Source organism: Miscanthus floridulus, chromosome 7 (assembly GCF_019320115.1).
Source record: "Miscanthus floridulus cultivar M001 chromosome 7, ASM1932011v1, whole genome shotgun sequence".
In the NCBI taxonomy this organism is placed as follows: Eukaryota; Viridiplantae; Streptophyta; class Magnoliopsida; order Poales; family Poaceae; genus Miscanthus; species Miscanthus floridulus.
The window spans coordinates 132,406,515-132,417,504 of record NC_089586.1 but is presented as its reverse complement, the minus strand read 5'-3'; the positions used below and the strand labels follow the sequence as shown (position 1 = coordinate 132,417,504).

The 10,990-nt window shown below is 48.2% G+C and overlaps 1 pseudogene; it reads left to right on the top strand.

The window, feature by feature from the left end:
- Positions 1 to 5,873: 5,873 nt before the first annotated feature.
- Positions 5,874 to 10,874, top strand: LOC136468032 (P-loop NTPase domain-containing protein LPA1-like; annotated as a pseudogene).
- Positions 10,875 to 10,990: the final 116 nt, after the last annotated feature.

The following is a 10,990-nucleotide window of genomic DNA, read 5'->3' as shown; positions in this document are numbered from 1 at the left end:
TGCAAGCCGATAGTCTTCGAGCCAAAGCCCGGGATTTGTTTCGCCAGAATATTTAGGAATGTTCGTAGGTGGTCGATACCTTAGAGGGAACGCAGCGTTGAGGATGTGCCGGCCAAAGGCCTAAGGGCCTGGCAGGACGGGGCTCGGGCTTCGGTCCTCGTTGCTGTCGTAGTGCCCACCACGTCGGGGATGATAGCCGCGGCGCGCTGCTTCTCCCTCGTCGCCATGGGCACGTCTCCGGGCATTGATGATGCTGCGAACGTCGCGGCCACGACCGAGGCGTTGATGTATAGGGACGACGGAGGGCTGCCCGCCGGCTGGCGGTGTTTGGTGTACGGATACGTCCTTGGTGGGACGCACTGAGGGCGTGCGCTGGCTGGTGTCGGGTTCGCGTCGTCGAGACAACGAACTTTCCGCCTGCTGCGCTGCTGCACGCTCGAGCAACGTGCGAATCTCCCGATAAGCGCGTCGATCCTCGGACGTCGCGGCCTCTGGGAGGCCATGCAGCAAGGCGGTTGCTGCGGCGATGTTCTGGCTGGCTCGAGCAAAGTGAGGAAAGGCCCCATCGTCGGTGAGGATCCTTTGATATACGGTGCGGGCTGTGGCGCGCGCGCGCCCCCCGTCTTTGCGGCGTTCAATCTCGCGATTGATGTCCGCGTATTCCCGTGCGAGCCCTTGCCCGGCCTCATCGATCTCTTGCTGACGAGCCCTTAGCTGCTCCATCCTCAGGTGAGATGGGGCTGTCCCCTCTTCCCCGGATCTGCTGTCAGGATTGTTTGTAGGGGTGGCCTCTTCCCTGGAGGCGCTTTCGACGTGACCCTCGGGGGTCTGCGTCATGTAGCATTCCCGGGAAGGGTGGTGGCTCCCCCTACTGGAATCTGAGCTGGAGAGCGATACAGGTTCCTTGTTGAGAAGCTCGTAGAGGGTCTCCGTATCCCGCTCAATCGCCCCCACGAACTCGATGTCCGTGGGTGGTTGAACCACACGTAGCGCCAGAAGGAGGCCAGCGGTTGCCGCAACGTTGCGAAGACCGAACGGAAACGCTGTCGGGGCGCTCCATACGGACCCTTCCGGACACATGGTGGCGTTGTGAGAGGCCTCCTTGGGTGACGGGACTCCTCGGGAGTTGCCCAGTGGGCCCCTAAGCCTGAGACGGCTGAGGTTGATCGAAGGGGGAGATGGGGCGGCTGAGTGAGTCAGCGCCAGCTCTCCTCCTAGTGTGATGATGAAATCCAGGTCGCCGAAACGCACGTGTGCGCCCGGGGCCCAGGTGATTGCGTGGGTGGCCATCCGAGACCTGATTTGGAACGCGCAAAGCCCCTACCTGGCGCGCCAACTGTCGGTGTTTCATACAAGCACCGGCAAGTAAATTTATAGTAATGCGCGTTAGGCTCGGATGGTGCGCTAAAGGACACAAGATTTATACTGGTTCGGGCGGAACGTCCCTACGTCCAGTTTGCTGCTGCTTGTGTTATTAGCACCGTGAACGATCTGTAGTAAGGGGTACAAACTATCGAGAGAGGGACTGGTCCTAAGTCTCTGATGGAAGGGTTGAAAGGTGGTCAAGAGCTTCGTAGCCACTTGACTGTGCGTATGAGTGCGTTCTCTTGTTCGGTCTTCTTTTTTGGTCCCCTCTGATGGAGGAAGCGCATCCCCTTTTATAGAAGAAGGGGCTGGCTTTACAAGGGTGAGGGCTCTAGGATGTGTACTCTACTTAGTCATGTGGCTCACGTTTACCTGGTCAGGTCCTTCAGTGCGAAGGAAGATAAGTGCTTACCATGTTGTCGATGTCTCTGTAGGATGTCAGGTTAGCGCAGGGTATGGGCTGCAGTACAGTGGTTTTGACTTATGAGCCTCCCCTAGCCTTGCTTTGCACGCCTTCTGGTTCCCATGAGTCCTCGTTGGAGGAACGTGGGGTCGGGGGTCGATGTAGCGCCGTGGCTAAGGCCTTCTGACTAGGTGGGCCTGAGGGGTCGGGAAGCGGGCGCCGCTCCCCCAGGTCCACAACGTGGTGACGGAATATCCGTCGTTCGTGGAGATAGCAAATCCTTTCCTGGAGCGTAGCGGTTGTCGTATATCTTCGTCGGGTTCCGTGTCCCAGAGCTGAAGGCGGCGCCTACAACTCTACAGGGCGAGATGCACGCACCTGTAATACCTTTTGGGCTCTGCGGCGCCCGGAAGGGTCTAAAGCATCAGTCCTGTCGTTCCCTGGCAGTCCTTTTCCTGCCAGGGCGCAGGGTATGGTCGTTGGAGCCATGGTTGACCCAAACGTCTTGTCTCGTCCTGTACCCATCATTATGAGGGATAGATATCGATCAGGGCGAGGCTCGTTCTGGGCCGTCGGGTGAGGCGGAGACCAATCCCTATCTCTTGGGCGAGACCTAACCTATCCCTCTGGGATCGGGCGAGGCGGAACCCATCCCTTTGCCTTCGGGCGAGACCGAGCCCGCCCTATAGGCGTCGGGCGAGACGGAGATTAGCCTTGAGCTTTTGGGGCGAGGTAGGGTTATCCCACAAAGGCGTCGGGTGAGGCTGACCCCGCCCCTCCGGGGTCGGGCGAGACGGAATTCATCCCTCAGCCCTCGGGCGAGACCGAGCCCGCCCTCAAGGCGTCAGGCGAGACGGAGTTTATCCCTCGGCCCTCGGGCGAGACCGAGCCCGTCCCGAAGGTGTCGGGCGAGGCGGAACCGAACTCATGTCACTCGAACAAGGGATGACATGGAGCCCTTATGCGTCCAGAAGTTTTTCACGTTCGGTGGTCATCGGTTCCACCTTCTGGGGTACCCTGGTATTAGGTCCCCGACAGTCTCCTTGGTATTCATTGTTATTCATTGATTGATCACTTGCCACGGCGGTATACCTCTCTACCACTCTCTTGTATTACATTGTGCCTTTACTTGTGTAGAGCTTGTGGTAATTGAAACTAGTCAGTGTAGCTCTTAGTTGTAATTCTCTTGTTAGCTTGCTCACCTAGGTGTAAATTAGTGACCTAGCCTTATGATATACTAGAGATAATAGATTTTAGAATTGGGTAGGTGGCTTACAACACAAGTGTAGTGATAGCGCAAAATTCACTTCGCTGTCTTATTTACTAATCACTTGCCTTAGTGTTGTTGTAGAATTATTAATAGGCTATTCACCCCCCTCTAGCCATTAGAACCTTTCAAGTGGTATCAGAGCCGTGATCACCGTGATTTGAGACTTAACAACCTTCGGTGTTAAAATGGTTCAAATCAACAACACCAAGAAGCCACCCTAATTTGATAGCACAAATTATCCTTATTGGAAGTCAAAGATGACCACCCATATCAAGTCAATCAATAGAAGAGTGTGGAAGATGGTGGAGATCAAAATTGAGATAGCCGATCCGGAGAATCCCACTTTGGGCGAAGAAGTGCTTTCTCTAAAATAATGACATTGCTCTTAGTGCTATTCATGATGCTATTGATGAGAGAACATTTGAACAAATCAAGAACATCGAGATGGCTCATGAAGCTTGGAAGAAGTTGAAAGAATCATTTGAGGGCACTAAGGCAATAAAGGGTGCAAATGTGTTTATCTGGATGTTGCATATGTTTCACACATACGTTGCATATATTTTATTTGGATGTTGCTTATGGTTGCAATGGTTTTCAAGTGCGTTTTCAGGTGTTTTTTTTTTCAAGTGTTTCAGAAGCATGTTTCAAGTGTTTCAACTATCTTCAGACTATATTGCAACTGTTGTATTTGGATGTTTCATAAGTAGATCGGGTGTTCATCTCTCCTTCCAACCTTCTACTGCATCGTCTCTTCCGGAGCCGGCAGGGCATCTATACAACGCCACAACCGGGTCCTTCCGAATTGGAGGCGCCGCGTGCCCTTCCCCTCTTTGTCACTCGGCGGTGCGGGCCCTGCGTGCAGCGCGAAACGGGCGAGGAGCTGCATGTCACGGCAGGGGCCTGCAGATGGGACGCGGCGGAGGCTTGCAGAGGGAGCGCGCTTAAGATGGCAGCACGGTGACGGGATAGGGGTGTGGAGGAAATAGGCCGCGGACGGGGACATGTGCACATATGCCGACGCTGATTCTTTAAGTGGGTGCTTTTTTTTTTTTAAGGTGTGTCCAGACGCGTGCGGACACCATACGTTCAGGCGCTAGGCGTAAAAAAAAATGACATGTCCTGTCCTCTCGAACTGGTGCCCGGGTGGAGCGCGGCGACCGTTGTTTTTTTGGCGCGCCGCGGACGCCGTCTGTTAGTGCTGGGCTGGGCTTCGGTGCGCCGGACGGGCGGGACCCCACCAACGCCACGCATCCACCACTTCTGGCCGGCTCCACCTCCATCGTCCATTTCTTTCCTTTTCATTTGTTGGCTAGGGAACGCTACTCGATGCCACGCACCGCAAAAAGCAAAGGGAAACAAGCGAGGGCCAACCCATGCTATCTATACGTATCTATCTCAAGGTTATCGCATTTAATTTTCAATGCAAAATAAAGCTATACTGTATGATGAAGCACTCATGAATCAGTATATCTGTTAATATTTCTCGATGTGCAAAAAAATATGAGCACTGTTTTTTGATCACATCGAGAGAGTTCCAAGATGTTTAGTTTGTGGAATCAAACCATTTTAAATGAGATGGTGTATTATGAGTTTATTTCTTAAAATTAATGAAATAATTTCATTCCTTATATTAGTACTACTTACTGCTTATGAGAAACGATATGATGATAGATCAACCTATTTCATTTGGGTAGACCAAACAAAAAAGCGGAATAAGAAAATGATCGACTCACTCATTCTTCAAATCAAAGATCCTATAAAATTATCTTTAATAACTTCTTAGAGTCCTTGCATCGCCTACTTAATTTTATTGTGGCAAGGGCAATTGTTGAGCCCCACAAAAGCCCTATCGCTGTATGTACCTCTAAGTGTATTCTTAGAAACCAGTGGAAAAATCTATCTAGTTGGTACTACGCTATGATAATTTGTAATTTATAGAAGAAAGAATGCTAGTACAAGCTAATAACGTCTTCCCTAGATGCTTAAAATCTAAGGATTAAGCTACAAGCCGTGTCAAAAAAGTGTTTTTTTTTCTTCTTTTACTTAGCCGCGTTGGTAATAGTAGAGACATTGTCTCTTGTCCCTGTCGTTGCATTAAACAAGGCTACAAACAAGGGTGGTCGTCACGTCGTGCAGCTCGCAGTCGCCACATCCTAAGCCTATGCTCCATCTGTACCACTAAGCCCATGACAAGTTGACCTCTGGCCAGGAACAGATCAGATTGCCAACATACAATTCTATGCAGTGTCTTGGGAGTTTAGCCAAATCAAAACCTTATTATATTTACTTAAGCAGACACGAAACAACTGCGAAACTAGCTAACCTTTGTCTCTTTGCCTGTTTGGATGTATGCATAAGCTTAAATATCTACTTTGCATTATATACTTCCTCTGTCAAAAGAAAAAAAAATCTCACTTCAAGGAGTGAAACAAATTTAAGCTCAATTAAATCTATACAAAAGAGTAGTAAGATTAATGATACCAACATTTGTTATTAAATTATATATATTTTCATGGAGCCATAAATATTAATAAAATATTTACTATAAATAATTTAATAAATTAAGAAAATTTAACTCAATCCAAACCTAGAATTGTAATCGTCCCTTTTAGAACGAAGACAGTATTATAGTACAAATAACAAAATAACAAAGGCATCCTAATCGAACTGCTAGTGGATGCCGCGTGTAAGACTATTTGTTAAACATATAACCGAATACGATTCATCGGTTTTGTATGAGACCAGATCTCTCATACGCGTTGCGTTTTTCAGCAACAAAGACGTACCAAATCACATGCCTTGCAACAAGTTGTGTATATATAGTCAAAGATCTCTCACGCAAATGGCGTGGAGGTGTGGCAGAACCGCCATTGAAGCGGGAAGAAATTCGAAGAACCCTCGAAACTAGTAGTATAGGAGGAAAAGAAAACAATTCCCGTTCCCACCCATCCCGAGAAGAGAAGGCAAGAGCAGGTGGGGAGGGGACACCGAGCAAGGTAGGCCAGCAGGTGGGGGAGGAAGCGAACAAGGCCGCGCGTCGCGCGGGCGGCCATGTGGACGCCATGCGCGGACGCGGCGTGGACGTCGTGACGACACCTGCCGCCCGCCGCCCCCCCCCTGCCCGCACCGCCATGGCCCCGCCGCCGCCGCAATGCGCCTCAAAACCCCCCTCCGCGTCCTCCCGCCCTCCAGGTCCACCGCTCGCCAAGCCCCCGTCGCCGCCGGCTCCCCTGATCCGGCCACCGTTCGTTTCTTGATCCGTCCTCCCGGCACCTCTCGTTGCAGGTAGGGGACATGGCGGAGGAGGAGGCGCCGCCGCCGCCGCCCAAGCTGCTCTACATTGCCGTCGCCGACGGTGGGGGCCGCCGGGCATTCCGGTACACGCGCCCCGTGCTGCAGAGCACCCTGCATCTCATGGGATGCAAGCCTCGCCATGCCTTCAAGGTCCCTCTCTTCTTCCCTCTTGCGTGTGATCTTGCTTTTTGCTCCTAGCTTTCTTTAAGCTTGGGTTACTACTATGATTGAGCCGGGCTGTCTGATCCTCTCGTGCGGTAGATCCCTGCATCGAAAGCTAAGCTTGCTGCTTAATTTCTGTGGGCGCTTTGGGCGTGAATCACCTCCTCTTGCTGCATGTCTACTGTAGAGCTGACATGTGTGGTTTGTGATCGGCGATTTTGACATGAAAAAAGGTGGCATCTTTTAGCCTCCTGCTGCGGATGCGCAGATTTGTTCCCGGCTCGAACCAAAATCCCCATCTCCTCAAGCCCTATCCTTTTCGTCTCTGTGACGGAAGATGAGGGGCATCTTTCAGGCTTGAGCTGAGCTCCCAAGGCTTCCAATCGGCTCAAATTTTGCGTTTTGTGGAAACCGAAAAAATTCCAACTTTAGTTCTTGTTCTTGTTCATCACCAAGTGATACTACTTGCTTCTTTGTGAGGTCGCTATCATCATAAGATATACTGTCATGCAGCTGTTGCCTGTTAGTTCGGCTGGTGTGAATTACTATTGCTTTCTCGGGATTATTATGTTCCATTGACAAAGACAACGCCATGTTATGTGATGTAGACGCATTTTTGTATTGCCTTCCCATGATGCATGATCTTTTTGCTTTCGGACCCTACTTTGATGGGTACACGATTCTAGACAGTATCTGGCAATTGACTTGGAATGGGTATCAGGTTCCCACTCGACGCGCCTTATTTTTGCTCTGATTGGGTCATGGCTGGTAACTGGTTGACATCTTTGGTTCCTGACGGTCCAATTGGGCTGAGTATGAAATCAATTACAAGACTTGTCATACCTACTTCTCTGCAGACTTGTGTGAGCTGCTGTTCCTTTCTAGACTTGCTATGGTAATAAACCTCTTTTTTTTTAAAAAAAAAATCCTTGTTGCCACAACAGATTAGCAAGAGAGTATTCAATGTGATGAAGAGTGAATTCTTGGCTGCATCAAAGTCAGATGGGGCAACCAAACAAGAAAATTATCCTGGCCTTGGCCTTGGAGATGGTACAGATACTCCAAAAATGTTGGAGAGAAGCAATAGCAGCATACCGTTTGAATTATACAAGAACCAGACTACTGTTGTTGTTTCAAGAGAGGTGTTTGTAAGTGTTGTATGTGATGCCCTCTCTTTGTACAAGTATGTCGGACCCAACCAGAAAGCTGACCTGCTTCTGGCTTGCAGGTAAAACAACTTGCTTATCAACTGTATTTATCTGTCCATTTAATGCACATATCCATCACATCAATTTCCATGCATGTTTGGCATTCCTTATTTAAGTCAAAGATATTTGTCGTAACAGAATCAATGTATTTAACCCTCAACAATTTATCACAGCCACTCCAAAGCAACCTGAAAGTAATTGATAATGTTTCCTTTTTTTGTAACATTTCCTTTTTTTTCCTTTCCAACTGTTCTTATCAGAATTAAAGAGAGAAAGGAATCGGTGACAATACTCTTGTGTGGGACAAGCGGATGTGGCAAGTCCACTTTATCATCTTTGCTGGTATGTTTAATATCATCTACAACAATTGTCCATTTCAGGATTAGCAATTTTTGTACCATATCAGCAATCCAGTAAATTTGGCCACCACAGCCTGGTCCAGGCAGCTTGCTCAGATGTCCGATTCTAGACACCTGGTGTGGATCTGCTGCCTGGCCGGCACAGCATGGCTCAGGTTCCAATCCAAACACACGCTTAATAACAAGTGTCCATAATAAACAATCAACTTCGAAGCATCTAACCCCTTTTAGTTTCACTTACTGTTTAGTTGCTTTCAGAACTTTTTTTTTATCAAACTCAGAAATGAATGTGGCGCTCATGTTGGGTTTTTTTTTTTGAAATGACTGCTCATGTTGGGTTTCAACTCTAGACAACCCCATCTTGCTTGGGACTAGAAAGGCTTTGTTGTTTTTTCGTCAAATAAATGAATGAAATGAACAATTCCTGAGTCCTTGATTTATTTTTTTGTTCACCAGGGTAGTAGGTTGGGTATCACGACAGTAGTTTCTACTGATTCCATACGACATATGATGAGAGGCTTTGCAGATGAAAAACAAAATCCTCTTCTCTATGCCTCAACCTACCATGCAGGCGAATATTTAGATCCTATTGCAGTTGCTCAGGCAAAGGCAAAGCGCAAGGCAAATAAACCCACAGTTGTTTCTCATCCAAATACCAGTGGAGGCAAAGATGTGACTTCAGACAACAAATCTCAGCAAGGATCCTCAGAATTACCTCCTAGAGCTGAATTGATTGGCAACAAGCAAATGGCAGTAGAAGGCTACAAGGCGCAAAGCGAGATGGTGATCGACAGCCTGGACAGGCTAATTACATCCTGGGAAGAACAGAAAGAATCTGTGATTGTCGAAGGAGTGCATCTAAGCCTTAACTTTGTGGTACGTATTAGTCAAGAAACAGCGCAGGGGTATTTCATAAATTTTTTTAGTTTATGCTATTTTGCATCATTTAGTTATATATCTCATTTCTCCTGGCCACTGATTAAACTCTTCTTCTACTGTTAACTAACAGATGGGATTAATGAAGAAACATCCTTCCATAATACCATTTATGGTATACATTACAAATGAGGAGAAACACATGGAACGATTTGCTGTACGTGCAAAGTACATGACTCTAGACCCAGCAAAGAACAGATACATCAAATACATCCGAAATATTAGAGCTATCCAGGAATACCTATGCAACCGAGCTGACAAGCATCTTGTGCCGAAGATCAACAACACCAATGTTGACCAGAGTGTGGCTGCTATACATGCCACAGTCTTCAGCTGTCTTCGCCGGCGAGCAGCCGGGGAGCAACTGTATGACCTCAACACAAACACTGTTGCTGTAGTGGATGAGGAATACAGGAACCAGCGTGCAGCTAACACCTTGGGTTCTAAGGGCATGTTTCAGTTGATCCAAAGGAAGGGGTCTTCAAGGAATCTGATGGCACTCCTTAACACTGATGGTTCTGTCACCAAAGCTTGGCATGTAGGTGCGAAGTGATGGCAATGGGGATCTTAATGGTATCACAAACAGCAAGAAGTCTGCTGAAAATCCTATGCTGGATGCCTCACAAATTGGGAAGGCAGAGGCAGTTAATCTCCAGTTTGGTCCTTTTGGGATCAGTGCCTGGATGAGTGACACGGGTGGAACCAGCCATACTGGGAGTGTAGAAGACCTGAGGGCTGATAGCGTAGAGACTGGTGGTAGAAATTATTCGTCATGCTGCAGTTCGCCAAAGATGTCAGATTCCACTTCGAAGGAGGTATGCCCTGGTCTACCAGAATTATGATTTTAGTGGCATGTCAAACTCTGAGTGTCCTTTTCTGTTGGAAATATTACAGCATCTACTGCAGACACTAGAGGGTTTGGCACAACCTTATTTATTATAGAGAACTTCAGATTTTTTTCACATGCGAAACGATATGCCATATGCAGGTCCGGCAAACTAACAGATGCTTTAACCTTGCCAGCTTATGGAGGACTACTCAGTCTATGGCAGCGAAGAAGAAGAAGCTGACGACCCTCGTGATGCTGAAACTGATGAAGACCTAACTGATGAAGAAAAGGACATGCACGAGGTATGGGCGATTTATCTCTTGCAGTGTTCAACAACTTGGTTTTGTTTTTTCCGTATCTAGTTTCACCACACCAATACACTGAAAAATTGAGATGACGCTGAATGTTCTCTCGCATCTCTGGATACTTGCAGATAGATGCAGGCTCTGTGGACGAGCACTCAACCAAGTCGGATGAGGAATATGAGGACTTAGCCATGCGCGATGTGATGGAGAATGGCGACTGGTCCGACGACGAGGAAGCTGTGAGCAAAACCAAGAACTCACCAGCCCCGGAGAGCATCCATGGGAGTGTGGCAGCTGAAGATGATGGCATAAACCGCCGGTACCACCACAACCTGGACCTGTTCCTGAAAATGTCCAAGGAGGTAGCTGGCACCAGAATGCCATGCGCGTCATAGCGCCACTGGGGTGAAGAGAAGGCCGGCGACACGCTGCGCTGGTCCCAGCGGGTGATACGTTTCTTGGGCATCTGCTTTTGTGATGCTGTGAGCTGTGCTGTAGAGCGTATACTGGTGGCTGTGGCTTTGTAGCATGTACCTGTCCAAACTACAAAATGCCCTCACTTGGCTGAAAACAGAGGACCTGATGCTTTGTACAGGCAACCATGCTCTATCACACCCTGTAGTAGGAGTATTATCTTTGGCAAAATAATGTTCCGAGCAAGGGCAAATATGTATCCTTGGGGGAAAAAAATAAGACCCCTTCTGTTAATAAAGTCACCTCACGTGGCTAAAATATGTGTCATACATACATGTCCTATGGTTGAGCAATATAGTAACACGAATAAAAATTTGCACGAAGTTCCGAACATTATGCCATTGATGCGTCATCTATAAAGGTTAACTACAACATTTGATGAACA